The 16699-nt window shown below is 39.0% G+C and overlaps 1 protein-coding gene across 16 annotated transcripts in view; it reads left to right on the top strand.

Annotated features, from left to right (window-relative positions):
* Positions 1-16699, top strand: part of CRACD (capping protein inhibiting regulator of actin dynamics) — a 279668-nt gene that overhangs the window by 158418 nt on the left and 104551 nt on the right. The window contains exon 1 of one of the 16 annotated variants that reach the window (XM_058722495.1): positions 5887-6046. The exons of the other annotated variants lie outside the window; for them this stretch is intronic. The gene's annotated coding sequence lies outside the window, so the exon portion shown is untranslated. Of the gene's footprint in view, positions 1-5886; positions 6047-16699 lie in introns of those variants that run through there. 16 annotated transcript variants of the gene reach the window in all.

Genomic DNA, 16699 nt, shown 5'->3' with positions numbered 1-16699 from the left:
TTTGAAAAATTAAGTGACATTCTTAAGGTTTACAAAGATGAAAAGATACAGCAGTTGGAGCTAGGCTCCAAGTAGAAGTTCTTAAGGAACTAGCTTTAATGAATAGGTAAAAATGGTTTCTAATTAGTATATCAGCAGTTTATATGGAAAAAAGATGTTCCTAAAATATGTGGAAATAGTTTTTACTCAGGCTAAATCTTTTACAATTTTTATTTTTTTCTAACCGCAAAAGTAAAATATTATGAAACACTTTGAAAATAAATAATATAAAGAACATAAATAATTTATAATTCTGTCAACTGGAGGTAATAGTAGACTAAGCCTTAAAATCTCATTTATACTATCATTTTGAAATTTCAAAAAGAATTTATTTTCACTACAAGAGTCCACTTCACCCTAATTGCCTAACTGATGAATTAATGGGGAGATACATATGATCTTAATGAAGTTTCCTGAATGTTTCCTATAGAAAATTAGCCTCTGTAATATTGCACATTGTAATAAGAGTTAAAAGAGAAGGATAAAAATGCTGAAGGGTAGAAGCGCTCAGCTGGCTCAGCCAGTTAAGCATCCAACTCTTTTTTCTTGGCTCAGGTATTGATCTCATGATTCCTCAGATTGAGACTCTGTACTGACAGCATGGAGCCTGCTTGGGACTCTTTTCTCTCTTTGACCCTCCCCTGTTCATGCTTTTTCTCTCTCTCAAAATAGATAAACTTTTGTTTTGTAATGCTGAAGGGTAAAAAGAAGGATAGGAGGGCAGATGAGTATCACAATCAAATCCTCAATTTCCCGTTATTAAAAGAAGGGAGTAGAAATGTCTGTGATCAAACCAGTCGGTAAGGACATTTCTCTTTGTTTCTCCCTCCTGCTGACTGGGGCTAGTAGCCAACCAGTAATCATTGAGGGCTGGAAAGGACCATCACTGAGCTGGAGTACTTGTGTTATTTGGTACCTGGGAGTAATTCTCTGAGGGACTCAAATCCTCACAGACTTCTCATACTTGAAGGAGGAGCGATTGGGTTACAAAATTAACCACCCTGAGCTTCTCATCCCTGGCAGCAGTCCCTGGGTGCTCTGTCATTACCAATCCATGGCTTATAGGAGGGTCTGGTCAGTAGCTTCTTAAGGTCCCTTTGTCTTTTCACCCCCAAGTCCAATATTGTGTGTTGAACTGTGCTCCTAGAGGCTGTAGCATTGAGTGGTTTCTAACTTCTCAGCACTTTACTATGCCACCTTCACCTTAAGGAATGGCTACGTAATTTCTGGGGTCCAGTGCAAAATGAGAATTTGAGGACCCTTGTTAGAAAAAAAACTAAGAATTTTAAAACAGTAAAAGCAAAACATTAGAACAAGCATAGGGCTCTTTGGGACTGCACGGGTTGCATTCCCATGACACTGCTCTGCTCACCTTAGCTTCACCTCCTGACCCAGAGGTACCCTATTACCAATAAAGGGTACATAGGTAGTGTCCCCAGTTCTTTCTCCCTTTTTTGAGATCATCTAGTACTTAACTCCATATAGGGCTACAGACCTTCTAATTCTTGAAACAAAACTGCCCTTTCAGGGGCACCTGGGTGGCTCAGTCAGTTAGGCATCCTACTTCGGCTCAGGTCATGATCTTGCAGTTCATGAGTTTTAGCCCCATGTGAGGCTCTGTGCTGACAGCTCAGAGCCTGGAGCCTGCTTCAGATTCTGTGTCTCCCTCTCTCTGCCCCTCCCCACTTGCACACTGTCTCTCTCTCTCTCAAGAATAAATAAATGTTTAAAAATTAAAAAAAAAACTGCCCTTTGAGAATGAAGGACAGGTGTGGTAGGGAAGGAAAAATTACTCTTCCCACTATTCTCCTTAGTTCTCTACTTGGGGTTCTGTAAATTGGACTGACAAAAGACAGATTAATGAGAGAAAAACTAGTTTTGTAATGTGTGCATTAAACTTAGAATGAGAGTACTCAGATAATAACTTCAAGGGATAGTTAAAATTTGGTCTTATATACCATCTTAGCAAAGGGACAATAAATACTTAGAGAAGTGACAGGACAAAGGAAAAGGACTTTGAATTTCTAGTGGTGGCAAATGTGAGAGGGAAAATATATGGGAAAACTACTGACAGATAAAAGCTAGTTAGTAAGGTTTGTTACTTAGATTCTTCTGGTGCTGTCTCCCGGCTGATAAGGGTCTAAGTTGTCTCCAGTCATTAACTTTTGTCCTTCCTGGTAGAGAGGGGAGGGAGAATACCTTTGTAAATGTATGTCCTGCTTCTAGGCAGATAAGGGGATGGCAGAGAGCTCTTCTTGTATCTGCTTCTCAGTTGCCTTCAGCTCAAAATAACCTTATGCTAAAGTGGCTTGTTCTCAACTGGCACATCCTGCTATCCAACAGTGTCCTCTCTGGACAGATGCAGCCCCATGAGCCCGTGATTCAAAACCTTGTGTATATTAAAAAAAAACAAACTGCCTCTCCTTCAGGTGGTCACAGCCCTATGCTGGAGCAGCTAGCCTGGCACTTGAAGAATGGCAGGCAAGCTGGGTTTCATTCACCTCTGACATGCTTGGCTGGGCATCCTCATGCAGGCAAGAGCCTGTATAATCCTACAAGGTCACCTTGCCTAGGCAACAACCTGGCTGGTCCCTTTACACAGAGTGGCAAAAGTGATAAGCTAGAATGTCCTTTCTTCTTAATATGATAATCCAAATCCCTTGATTTGTGGTCCTTAAGTACCTGGGCTTCTCTGGTTTACATCTAGGCTGTAGCTCTTTGCCCTTTTTTTTTTGTTGTTGTTGTTTTTACTCATATATATTTAAAATTGCTTTTCTTTTGATTAAAAATGGTCTATCATTGGGATTTGGCAGTCCATCTCCCTAGCTTCACTGAATGAGCTGTTTTAGTGGTAGGCAAACAGATCCATTAGACTCTTCTTCCATCATTCTGTTCTAAGTTGGTGAGATTTTAGGTCTTACTTCTAAGTGAGAGGATACATGTTTAAAACAAGGATGATACATATTGAAACAAGGAAAAATTTCAGTGAAATATAAAAAGAGAAAAAGGAATCATTATAATCCTCATAGTCTTTTGTAATTACTGGCTAGCCTTACCTGCGAGTAAGCCAGGGAAAGGTGAGGATTGAGGTAAATGAAGTCAGGTTCTTAAGGTTTTTTTTTTTTTAACTGGGTGCTGACATTAAAAATTAAAAGGACATTAGATTTCCTTCCTTTCCCACACCCACCAAAAATAAATAATGCACACACCAAGAGTTATGGGAGATGGAATCTGTTCATATTGGTCTTTGGAAACCCTGTATTTTTTCCTACCATGAAATTATAGTAGGGTAGCTGAAGAGCCATGTTGAGTTGCTATACAACTGTCTCACCTTGTATTCAGACCACAGTAGTGCCAAAGAATGGTTTGAAATGGGACAGAGACTATGGGGATATACTTTGCAAGAGCCAAAATCATACAGAACAGACGACTAAGCCCCCATGTACTTTTCTAAACTCTTTTGTAACCTATGTAAATGTTTTGTTTGTATGCATGTTTGTGTGTGAGTATAAGCATGGATATGTTTTGAGTGAGTAAGGTGTGTGTGTGTGTGTGTGTGTGTGTGTGTGTGTGTGTGTGTGTGTGTGTGTTGGGAAAAGGGATGGAAATTAAGAGTCCAGGACTCATTATAGAAATAAAATACTTCATTTACTAGCTTAGATCCTCAGATTTGTTTCAGATTTATTTGCTACTTCTGATGGCAAAAATTCAGGATCTACAGTTTTGAAACAGATTCCAGTACTCCCATGGCTCAGTATTGTACCTATGAACTTCCATGTGAGATATTCTGTATGATCAGATTTACATACAAAGATATATGAGATGTGTGCTTGCTGTCTACATAAATACAGAATTCATAGGAATATGAGATTGTCACCACTGAAAATATTTAAAGCAGACTGGAAGATGTTTTCTTTGGTTTATATTTGAAAGAAAAATTTCCTTTTACTCTCTCATATTGCTTTATTCCTGATAAAAGAACTGGTTCTCTAGGTTAGTGCAAATTAATATGTGCTTATCTTGCTAGTCAGGATATAAGCTTGTCCACAAAGAGCAGTACCCAAAATAACAGTAACTTGAAGACATTAGAAACTTATTTCTCTCTCATAACAGCTTAGAGGTAGATAGACACTTTGGGGGCAGTATGGTGGCTCTACTCCATAATGAAATCTGGGACCTAAGATCTTCTCCTTGTTGCTTGGCCAGCCCTAGTATGTATTCTCTACCCATTTAAGCACACAACGTGGAGGTTGACTATATCCCATTATCTAGAACTTAAGTACTTTTTTGCAGATAGCCAGATACCCAGTTAAAAGTGGAGTTCAGCATTTTGTTGAAAAGAGGGAGAATGGATACTGGGGCATAGCTGTCCATCTCTGTCACACTTATCTTTGAATCATGTTCTGCTCATCACCTTTTGAACCTAGAGCGTAAATGTTGTATGACATAATTAGCTTATTAAGAAGTTAGATGCAGGAGTGCCTGGGTGGCTCAGTCGGTTGAGCCAGGTCATGATTTTGGCTCAGGTCATGATCTCACAGTTCGTGGGATCAAGCCCTTAGTCGGGCTTCACACTGACAGCCTGGCGTCTGCTTGGGATTTTCTCTCTCCCTCTCTGTGCCCCACTCCCACTCATGCTCTCTCAAAATAAATAAATAAACTTAAAAAAATCTCACTGTAATTGCAAGTGGTTTCTGTTACCACCAATCAGTTTTGACCAGCGGCTGTCAGTGGTACTGTATTAAGAAAAATTGTAGGGCTGTATTTACACTGAGCAGAAAAATAATTACATGATCAATAAGTGATACCTGCCCTTGGCACAGAGTGGGAGAATAATGTCATGTGTCATCTATCCTTTGTCTTAATTCAGGGAACAGCTCCTATAAAGTCATCGATTTTATCAGATGTAGCGCTATTAGAGATGTTTTTATTTTTTCCCTAGTGATTCATTCTACTGCCACCAAGCAAGGGTCTAAAATGGGGGATGGGTTGGGACTTTATGTATAATGGAAATACCACGTAACTAGTAGAAAGGATGGTTTAATTGAGCAATTGAAATAAATTTTCAGAACTCTCAGGTGAACCTGAGGGTGCCAAGTAAGCCACCATTATGTGATCATATTCAGGGAAGAAAGGGTGAGAAATAGATTGGTAAGAATCAGTTAATTTTCTCCTTGCTCTGAACTTGTTTAAGTGACTTAATTAGTAACTTAAAATACAGTATATGTACTTCCTTATTTTGCTTTATCTTTCTGTGTATCTTCTCTCTTTAGAGCACTTGAGAAACAAGTCTAAACGTGACACCTCTCTTGGTTTCTGACAGTCTCTATCACGTCTTACACAAAGAGGGAATGCAGTAGATATTTGTTGATTGCTGGACTGCATGGTGATCTAGTTAGCAATTTTTTTTTTTATTCAAGGAGTTTTATCACTGCATAAGCATTACTATCCTCGATCTATCTTTCGGACGTTGAGGTTGAAGGTGACTAAGTGACTTGTACCATTCTTCCGGTGGTTCTGAATGCATTATTGATTAGTAGCAGAACTGACTAAATGGCAGTGAAGGATTTTCTTCCCCTCTTTTACCTGTGTCATTTTGGCAGCAGAAGCGAAGGACAATATTCAATCTTCTCCAAGAGCTGCATGATAAATAATTGCAGAATAAATTAATATACTCTTCTAGATGAGAGCAAAACAAGAGGCCAGATCTGGCTGCCCTGATTTTGCTTTCCTTGTTCAGCTCATGGCGGGAGTCATCCTTGTTCTTGGTTCAGGTCCCAGCTCCTCCCTTGCTTGTCTGTAACTGTGGGTGAGTCATGGCACCCTTGCTGGCCCTCCTTTTTCCAATTGTAAAAGAGAGATGAGTCTCTACCAGATGATGACTTAAAGTGCCTCTGACTTCTGGAATGGAAGACCCTCTGGAAACACAGAGCATTGCTGTTTCTATGCTCTTTGCATGATAACTAATTCATCTTCTTTTCTTCCCTCAACCACATTTCCTGCTGAGGTAAGTAATGTGGAGTGGGTTTTTGTTTTTTTTCCCCTCAGCTTTTATTTCCTTTTGTGTATGTCTGGCCTCGTAAATGTGGTGAATAAATGCTATTATTATAACCCTTTTTGACAGCTCTGTAATTTAATTGTAATTCACTCTGAGCATCTTTTTAAGACAATGATGTGTATTGAAGATGCAGCTGTTCCAATCTCCTCTGCTAAACTGACAGGAATTGTTGCAGTCATAGTCCCAGCAACTGTGGGAACTTCCGATCTATTCAAAGCCAAATATAGGGATATACTCTGTGTGTGTGTGTGTGTGTGTGTGTGTGTGTGTGTGGCCACTCTGTGTACCCAGTTTGGCAAAAGTGGTAGGTGGCATTTAGAGAGAAGCATCATTTGAAATTGGTGTTTGCATAAATATGTAAAATATTCCCAATTGGAAAAACTCTTGGATTTGTTTTCTGTGGTGAGCTAAGCTATATACCTTCTGTTAATGTTAAGAGGTCATCTCTGTGTTAACCTGAAGTTGATTCCTTGCCAGCACTGACTGGGCGTTATTAGAATCCCATCGGCCATCAGCTATTGTATTAGTTTGTTAGGGCTCCATAAGAGAGCACCCATGTACTGGGTGACTTATACAACAGAAACTCAGGGAATAAAGAAACAAACTAAATAAGGAAACGATTATCTCACAGTTCTGGAAACTAGCAGTCCAAATCAAGGAGTTGGCGGGGTTGAGTCCTTCTGAGGTCTGTGAGAGAGAATCTGCTTCACTCCTCTCTCCTAGGTTCTGGTAGCCTCAGGTGTTCTTAGGCTAGTACGTGGTGTTCTGTGTCTTCAGACTGTCTTTTTTTTTTTTTTTTTATGTGTTTCTGTCCAGATTTTCCCTTTTTATAAGGACATTAGTCACATAGATTAGGGCCCGCCCTAATGATTTCATTTTAACTTGATTACTTCTGTAAGGACCCTATCTCTGAATAAGAGTCACATTTTGAGGTGCTAGGTGTTAGGACTCCAAGGTATTCTGGAAGGGACAAAATTCAATTCATAACAGTTGTCTACTTGAACATGCAAGAATTTTCTTATGATGGCTACAAATAATTTGTTCTCTATAAGGATTTTGGATGATTGCAGGAAGATTCTCCCTGGAATTATTTGTTTTATAATGATACTGTTCCTTTCATTTACTTTGGACAATAACACAGAGCAATTAAATCTGCCATCTTTCTTGATATTTGGCCAAATAGTTACATTGGAGCCTGGTCTGCCTTTTGACCTTCACTGTCCTAAATACAACTTACTGATATTATGAAACAGATACAATATCAGGTCACTTCAGAACTATCTAACTGGTAGATGGTGTGAAGATGAATTCATCTAGTTGAACATGAATAACATGAGTCTCCCCCCCAACTCCAGCTCTCTGCCCCCCTTCACCCACACTTGGACTCCCTGTTTCAGGCAGGAGTTTGAATATGATTCAAGAAGATGCTCCTGGTATCAGAAAAGTCCTTCATTTGAGGATTCTGGTGGGCTAGACCATAGTTGGCTATGAAACAAATTTGAAAGCAGTATCTAAGATTAAGGGAAAAAAATGGAGATAGCTAGATGTAATAGAAATAACAGTGAACTGGATATTAGGAAAACAGACTTTGATCAAGTTTCTGCAGTTAACTAGCATAATCTTGGACAAAGATACTCACCTCTCTATCTCTCAGATACCTTCCTGCTTAAAGTCCTGTGATTCCAGGGCTACTACAGCATAAGAAGAGGTAAGAAGAACATAAGAAGATTTAGATCACTGCTTAAATTTTGTGTTTGGTGAAATCTTAAGAGGTGCTGGGCCTGAGATTCAGCATAATCTGTAAAAACGTAAATGACCATTAAGTGCACTGTTAAGTGCACTGAAGCTTGCAGTATGATAACACTACAGGAAAGTAAAATGAGGAGGGAAGTAAAATTAGGGCTGTTTGGTTGTAAGAATGATGAGAAAGGAGACCAAAAGATTACATTTGAGTAAAGAAGAAAAAAAAAAGGAGTAAAAGCTCTCAGAAACCTACCTATAGGTGGGGCAGGCAGCCACTTGTCTGGAGGACCTCGTCCACTCTAGCACTTTGATCTGCAGCCACGCCCATATCTTTGTCAAAGCTCAGGAGTATTTCTGTAGCCACAGACTTGCTCATCAGCTCAAATATCCTAAACATGCAAGAAACAAGGAGTAGTAAGATTGAAGGCTTCCTTTGCTTTCTAGGATATTAGCACAGGGATCTAATTAGGAGTCTGTGTGATTTCTAGTCTCTGCTCTTATGACCAATTCCTGACTCTCCACTAACCAGCTCTTCAACTTCACTCTCCTCTCTAAGAAATTAGATGGTGGGGTTTTAGTTATTATATGCCTAAGGGAGAGTTGTTCCTATTTGAAGGAGTCAGCCTGCTGGAACCTGTGGGAAGAAGGGCATGAGGCTCTGCAGTTCTTGATGTGCTGTGTGAGTAATACAGGATGTTGATTTCAAGGACCATCTGGAATGAAGACAAACCAATAAATTCATTTCAGTGAACTAGTAATTTTTTTATAAGCCTGCCTTTTGATTCTCTTTTTGGAATCCCATTCTTTGAATTTAGGATCTTTGCAGAAGGAGTTAGGTTGGCTGTAAGGCCTGATAATTCATTTATTAAATACTGACTACAGGGGCACCTGGGAGGCTCAGTTGGTTAAGCGTCTGACTCTTGGTTTTTAGTCAGGTCATGATCTCATGGGTTCGTGGGATTGAGCCTTGAGTTGGGCTCAGTGCTAACAGCTTGGAGACTGCCTGGGATTCTCTCTCTCCCTCTCTCTCTCTCTGCCTCTGCCCTGCTCATGCATGTGTGCAAGCTCTCTCTCTAAATAAATAAAATAAACTTAAAAAAAAATACTGACTAGGAGCACTTTGGTGGATCAGGCGGTTAAGTGACTGGCTTTGCCTCAGGTCATGATCTCACATTTCACGAATTTAAGCCCCTCATCGAGCTCTGTGCTGACAGCTCAGAGCCTGGAGCCTGCTTCAGATTCTATGTCTCCCTCTTTCTCTCTCCTTCCCTGCTCAGGTTCTGTCTCTGTCTTTGTCTCTGTCTCTGTCTCTCTCTAAATAAATAAATAAATAAACATTTAAAAATATTTTTAAAAAATACTGACTAGAACAAATAGTAGTTATGGCATGCTGTGACATGCCTGTATTATACATTTGAACAAAGGATTCTGTGAGCCTTAGTTCTACTAGGGAAGCATGGTCCTTGCAAGTTCTGCTTGGGGGAGGTGAGGTGAGAACTCATGGTTCATGGGTTCAAGCCCCACATCAGGCTCTGTGCTGACAGTGTGGAGCCTGCTTGGGATTCTCTCTCTCTCTGCCCCTCTCCCACTCGTGTTCTTTCTCTGTCTCTCAAAATAAACTTAAAAAAAAAAAAGACACCGAAAGTGTTTTATTTGAGATGTAATTGACATCAAACATTATATTAGCTTCAGGTATACAACATAATGATTCCATATTTGTATATATTGGGAAATGATCACTACAGTAAGTCTGGTTAACATTTGTCATCCTCTATAGTTACAGATATTTTTCTTGTGATAAAAACTTTTAAGATCTCTCTTAGCAACTTTCAAATATGCACCATAGTATTAACTATAGTTACCATACTGTACATTATGTCCCCATAGCTTATTCATTTTATAACTGGAAGTTACCTTTTAACCCTCTTCACCCATACCCCCCTCCCCACTCCCACCTTTACCTCTGGCAACCACCAGTCTATTCTCTGTAAAACCTTGATGTTTTGGATTTTTATTCCACATATAAGTGAGGTCATACAGTATTTGTCTTTCTCTGACTTATTTCACCTAGCAAAATACCCTCAAGTTCCATTCATGTTGTCCCAGAAGGCATAATTTCATTCTTTTTAATGGCTGAATAATATTCCATCATATACATATATACTAGTCTTTCTTTTTCCATTCATCAATCAGTGGACACCTAGGTTGTTTCCATGTCTTGGCTATTATAAATAATGCTACAATGATTATGGAAGTGCAGATATCTTTTCGAGTCAGGTTTTCATTTTCTTCAGATAAATACCCAGAAGTGAAGTTGCTGGATCATATAGTAATTATTTTTCTTTTGGTACTTCTATTTTTAATGTTTTAGGAAATCTCCAAATTTTTTAAAACATGATTAGATTTGCATTTTTTACAAAGATAATTGCAACAGCTACATGAAGTATGGATTGAAAGATGCAAAACTGCAGTCAGGAAAATGAATTTGGAAACTGTTAAAATTCTCCAGTGAAAAAAAGCAAGACAAATTACCTTAATTCAGGTGCTCATTATCTCTTGCTTGCTGCTAACCTGTTCAGGAACTTCTACTTAGGAGCTTTTATCATGGTCATTTCAAGGTTAAGAGCTACTGTCCTTTTCTTTCCTTTTTTTTCTTTTCTTTTCTTTTCTTTTTTTAAGTTCATTGGTTCTTTAGTTTTTAAAAAATGTTTTATTTATTTATTTATTTATTTATTTATTTATTTATTTATTTATTTATTTTGAGAGGGAGAGTGTGTGAGCAGGGGAGGGGCAGAGAGAGGGAGAGAGAGAGTCCCAAGCAGGCTCTGCACTGTCAGTGCAGACAGACACGTGGGGCTTTGATCTCAGGAGCTGTGAGATCAGCTAAGGCAATCAAGAGTCAGTCACTTAACCAACTGAACACCCCCCCAGGTGCCCCTATTTCTTTAATTTTTAAATGGATACTGAATTTCCATGGGTCAAAAATTCAAGGGGCGCCTGGAGGCTCAGTCAGTTAAGAGTCCAACTCTCAATTTTGGCTCAGGTCACGATCTCACGTGTTTGTGAGATAAAGCCCCATGTCTGACTCTGCGCTGACAGTGCAGAGACTGCTTAGGATTCTCTCTCGCTCTCGCTCTCTCTGTCTCTCCCCACCCCCACTGCTCGCTTGCATGTGTGGTCTCTCTCTCTCTCTCTCTCTCAAAATAAATAACCTTAAAAACAACAACAACAACAAAAAACTCTCAAGTTCAGAAAGTATAAAATGAACTCTTCTTCCCATTGGGGAAAATGCCAGTTTCCCTCCAAAATATATCACTATTTTTAGTTTTATGTGAATCTCTTTTGAGTTTTTTAATGTATATACAAGAAAAATGTTAATCTGTATTCTTTTTTTCCTTATAACAAATATGTATGCAGATATAACTGTTCTTGCATATTTCACTGGAGTTTTGCACCCTGAGTGTCCTGCCCTAGGTGTCCTAAGTGTAGAGTCTTCCACAGTGTGGATTTTACTGATTGCATCCCTGCAGTGTAGTTTCTGTGTTTTTCTGTTTCTGTAAATTGGTAGTTGGATCAAGGCACTATTAGATTTAGGTTGGTTAGATTTTTTTTTTAATTTTTTTTTTTAACGTTTATTTATTTTTGAGACAGAGACAGAGCATGAACGGGGGAGGGTCAGAGAGAGAGGGAGACACAGAATCTGAAACAGGCTCCAGGCTCTGAGCAGTCAGCACAGAGCCCAACGCGGGGCTCGAACTCACGGACTGCGAGATCGTGACCTGAGCCGAAGTCGGATGCTTAACCGACTGAGCCACCCAGGCGCCCCTAGATTTTTTTTTAAGACTACTTCCTAGGTGTTCTTCCACCAGGGGGCAGATAACATCAGGTTCTCATTTTTGTGTGTGTGGCTGCTAATAATTCTATGGTTATATTTTTAACATTTTAATCTTTGCTCAATTTGGAGTTTATCTTGGTGTATGGTGTGAATATTAGTTCCAAATTCACATTTTTCCAGTTGGCTATCCAGCTATCCAAACTGTGTATTGAATGGTCTTTCCCCACTCACTTAAGATGCCATTTTTATCATATATTAAATTCCAAAATGTATCTTGATCTGTTTTCTGGACTTTCTATTCTCATATGGATCTATCTGTGTATTCATGGAATAGTTTCATACTGTTTTAATTATTGAGAGTCTATAAAACATCTTAATATCTGGTGGGACTAGTTTTGCCTTATTGCTCTCCTTTTTCAGAGCTTTCCCCACTATTCTTTTTTTTTAATTTTTTTTTTTTTTAACATTTATTTATTTTTTGAGACAGAGAGAGACAGAGCATGAACGGGGGAGGGTCAGAGAGAGAGGGAGACACAGAATCCGAAACAGGCTTCAGGCTCTGAGCTGTCAGCACAGAGCCTGACGCGGGGCTCAAACCCATGGACCACGAGATCATGACCTGAGCCGAAGTCAGCTGCTTAACTGACTGAGCCACCCAGGCGCCCCTCCCCACTATTCTTTACTGGAATTGCATTTGGCTTCTAGGAAGTTCTAGAGACTGATGTCTTCATGATGTCACAATTTTCTATCCAAGACTATGGTGTGCCTTTCTGCTTGGTCACTTGCCTGTCCTTTAGAAGTGTTTTGAAGTTTTCTACATATATTCCTTCATATTCCTATTAAGTTTATTTTATTAGGTATTTTATTGTCTTGGCTGTTATTGTAATTGAGGTCTTTTTATCCATTATATCTTCTGTTTATTGTTTATGAAAGACATTGATTCATACTCCATCAGACTTACTAAAGTCTTTTCTGTTTTGGTAGTTTTTTAGGTGACTTTTTTGAGTTTTTCATCCTATCATTTGTCAGTAGTGATGGCTTAATCTACTCTAGTCCAGTCTTTTATTCATCCTTCCTTTCTATAGTGTTGACTAAATCTTCCATTTACTTAACCCTGGTTCAAGCCTGTTTTTTCCTCAGTTGCTAATACTATTTTACCACATAAGTATTTGCTTTGGGCTTAAATCCAGCTTTTTCATCACTACCTGATAGAAGGTGACATATATGCTTCCTCTGCCCTGGAGCTGGGAGGCAGGTGCCATCAATTGATACCAGATCTAGAAAGGGTCAGGTGCCAGAGAATACAAACCTTAGGCCATGTCCCTCTGTCTTCACCTTAGGCTCTTCACACTCATATAAGGAAATTCGGTAAATAGCTCTTCATTTGTGATCTTCTCTCAACGCTGTAATTTTTTTGAATAAAGACATCTTGATTGGGTATTAATCCTTTATGTCTTTCTCTTCTTGATTTTCCCTTCTTTTCTCTTCCCTCCATTTCTCTCTGCCTTCCTGAACCCTTTCCTTCTTTCTTCCATTTCTCTCTTCTCTCTCTTCCATCTTTCTCTTTCCCAAGGTACCCTTTATTCTTTGTATAATACTTTATTTTGAGTCTTGTGAAAGAAAAATCTTACAGCTAGACTTACCCATGATCAAGTAGAAGTATTTAGGACTTTCCTTTAGTTCATCATTGTTAAATGCAGACAGAAAGTTTAGGTCAGCGCAGTGGGAGAATCATGTTGAAATATACCTAACCTCCTTTTGGACCTTTAAGGAGTAATTTGAGGGCAAAACATTAGTTATTGCAAAACAATTCTTTGAAGTATTATGGTATATTACAAGGAAATCTCCATTTTTAGGTAGAATTTATTCTTGGAAACCTTATCTCAAGGGGTGCTGTTGTAAGACAAAATCCTGAGTATGGAAAGAAAGCAAGTGTTCTGACTGCTTTGACTGCTAAGAATTTTTTCTTATCCATTTAGACAATGTTCATTGTCATCAGAAAAATAAATGTGTGAGTGGAGCCCTGAAAGTAAAATAGATAGTACTAAATGAGCAAAATAGACAAATATGAAGCTTTAAGAAGTGGGGCTTTCTTATTCATGTATAGTCTTCTATGAGAACACTGGGCTTTCTACCAAAGTTGGAATAAGGGCAGAAACCATGTCTCAATCATCTTTGAATTTAAGACTGTGACTGACCCAGAGGAGGCATATTATAAACATTTGATGATGTGGTGAACTAACCTAGACCAGACTGCTGTGGTTTCAATGTTTGTGTTTCCCCCAAATTTGTATATTGAAATCCTAATGCTCAAGGTGATGGTGTTAGGAGGTGGGGCCTTTGGGAGGTGACAAGGTTGTGAGAACAGAGCTTTCCTGAATGGGATTAGTGCTTTTATAGAAGAGACTCCAGAGAGCTCCTTGGCCTCCTCCACCATCTGAGGACAGAACAGGAAGTCTGCAGTCCAGAAGAGGACCCTCACCGAGCCATGCTGGCACCTCATCTCCAACTTCCAGCCTCTAGAACTAAGATAAATAAATTTCTGTTGTTTATAATCCAGTCTGTGATGTTTTGTTATAGCGGCCTGAGTGGATTAAGACAGACCATCCTATTAGATGGGTACTTTTTTTTTGTTTTTTTGTGTTTTTGTTTTGTTTTGTTTTGTTTGGATTGTGGAATTCCAGCAGGAGATTGTTGATTTAGATCACCTTCCAGTCCTAGCATTCCACTCACTGCAGGATGGTGCTGAGAATGAGGGAAGGAGAACAGCAGATACAAGAACTATGAATTCAGTTTTCTTGGCTCTTTTGTGTTTGCTCAGTTAACTTCCATTCTGTAGTGGCCCCAGAGGGCTATAATGTAACAAATTTCATTATGATGATTCTGAGTCAGCAAAAAAATAGGTAAAGTGTGTTTAAATATAGACAGAATTTATGATATACGTTCAGGAAAGTATTCCACTAAAAGCAACAAACATAATGTGAGGGATATACTTTCACTAACTCAAAAATATGCTCGGATAAACAAGTTGTTGCTGTAACTACTTTTACTGACTTTTGTACTCTGACAACCCTTTCTTTTTCTGTCTTAAGATTTCTTATGAACATGAGAATTAGGCAGTAATCATAGCTAGACACAGTGTACAGGTGCTAGAAAATTTCAGTCCTAGGAGCCAAGAGTAGATTGAATACCTCAGCTTCACAAATAGATACACTAAGAAAGAAAGGTCAAGTGATGGGGTCATAGACGAAAGCAATGGATTGTCAGTAACAGAAAGAAATTTTCTGGCCTCTCTGAATCTATAGACAGTTTCTTAGTCTCCCTTGCCAAAAATTGCTTTGTGATCTCTATAAAAAACAGAACCAGATTTTACAGCAGAGGTGGGCAAATTTCTGTAAAGGGCCAGATGGAAAGTAAATTGTAATAGAAGAATGATGGACTAAAAACTTGAAGTTCCAGGTTCTTGTTTCCACCTGACCACTATGAGACCTTGGAGTACTCACAGTCTTGGAGCATAAGTTTCTTTATCTTTCCAATGGCAAGTGCACATTGCAGAGATGTCATGAGGGTAAAATGAGAAAATAGATGTGAAAAGGGTTTTGAAAGTCATGTTTTCTACCAGTGTCAGAAATTGCGATGTCATCGTGGCAGTGGTGGCACAGGAAAAGTGCTTGCAGGTGTGAGCAAAGTGAATTTCAATGGGAGAAACTGCACCTAGGAGACAAGTTTGTTCAGTACTATGTGAATCGACAGAGGAGGGTCTGTGCAGTGCTGTGTGTGGATTACCAATGGAGAAATCACGCTAGCACATCCCACAGCCAAACTTCATTGAACATAGACTCTGATCCTTTCTTACTGATACACATGCCACCTCATGATCATCATTGTAAGCATCAATTCTAAAAGTACTGCACACTACCTTATGAATGAAGGGAAGTTTGCCTTTTTATAAACTCAGCTCAGGATAAGACATGTACCAGAATCTGGGAGCTCATTTTCATCCCTCTTGCCTCCACTGATGCCCCTGCTCTGTGATTTCATTCTGGACTTTTTATTGTGTCTCTCCAGTACTCAGTTCCTTTATAATGATGGAAAAACAACTACAGGGTAACACTTTGAGCAGTTATTGCCAGCACTAAAAGTATCTTTTGGGAAAAAAAGGAAAATATGCCTTCGTGTTTGCCCCTGCACTGGGGGTTTACTGCTTATTATTATTTCTTCGTATCTCTTATCTTACCTTTAAAACCTAAAAATAGTCTGCCTCCCTTTCTACCTATTCACCACATTAATTGCTCTGGGCAGGAAGAAATGTCTTCAATATGTGTCTTTTTCCTGCTTTTGATTTTTAAGTCCATTACATACCTCAGCTGCTTTATTGTTTAACTTGTTAATCTGCCCCTTACTGGTACTGGGAAATGTCCTTGGTGCCACTGAGGAGGAGACTGAGATGATCCTTAGCTCCTTTTATAAAAAGTATGCATAGCTTTTTCTGTATATAATTAACCTTAGGTGGTAATCTGGCCTTTTCCAATTGAACAGAATAGCAGGTGTATGTCAACTGTTTGATTAAAGAAAAAAAAAAAATGTTCTGGGCGCTGCTGTCTGTCTGTGCTGGCCTGGCTAGGAAACATAGGGGCATAGGCATTGTTCCTGTAATTGGAGAGCAATAAGTCCACGTGAAAAGTAGTGGATATGTTGGAAAACAGTAGACTCCCAAGTCAGAAAATCTGGTTCTGTAGCTAACTTGCTTTGTGGCTTTGCTTCAGCTTCTTTTTCCAGAAAATGAGTGGATTGAATTGGATCGGTGGTTTTCAAAGTTCTCTCTTAAAGATTCTTGACATTTCAGACCTGTTTACTTTAGAGAACTAAGCAGGCAGGGCACTCACTCCCAAAGCCTCTTCAAAATGCTCTATGTCTCTCACTTTTATATATTAGGTTTCCATATGAAATTTCAAATAAAGTCTTCCAGAGCTAAAAATATTTGAAAGCAAGTGAACCAAATGACTCCTGTCATTTTTTTCAAT

This window comes from Neofelis nebulosa, chromosome 3 (genome assembly GCF_028018385.1).
Source record: "Neofelis nebulosa isolate mNeoNeb1 chromosome 3, mNeoNeb1.pri, whole genome shotgun sequence".
Taxonomy (NCBI): domain Eukaryota; kingdom Metazoa; phylum Chordata; class Mammalia; order Carnivora; family Felidae; genus Neofelis; species Neofelis nebulosa.
This window is presented reverse-complemented; position numbering and strand designations above follow the sequence as displayed.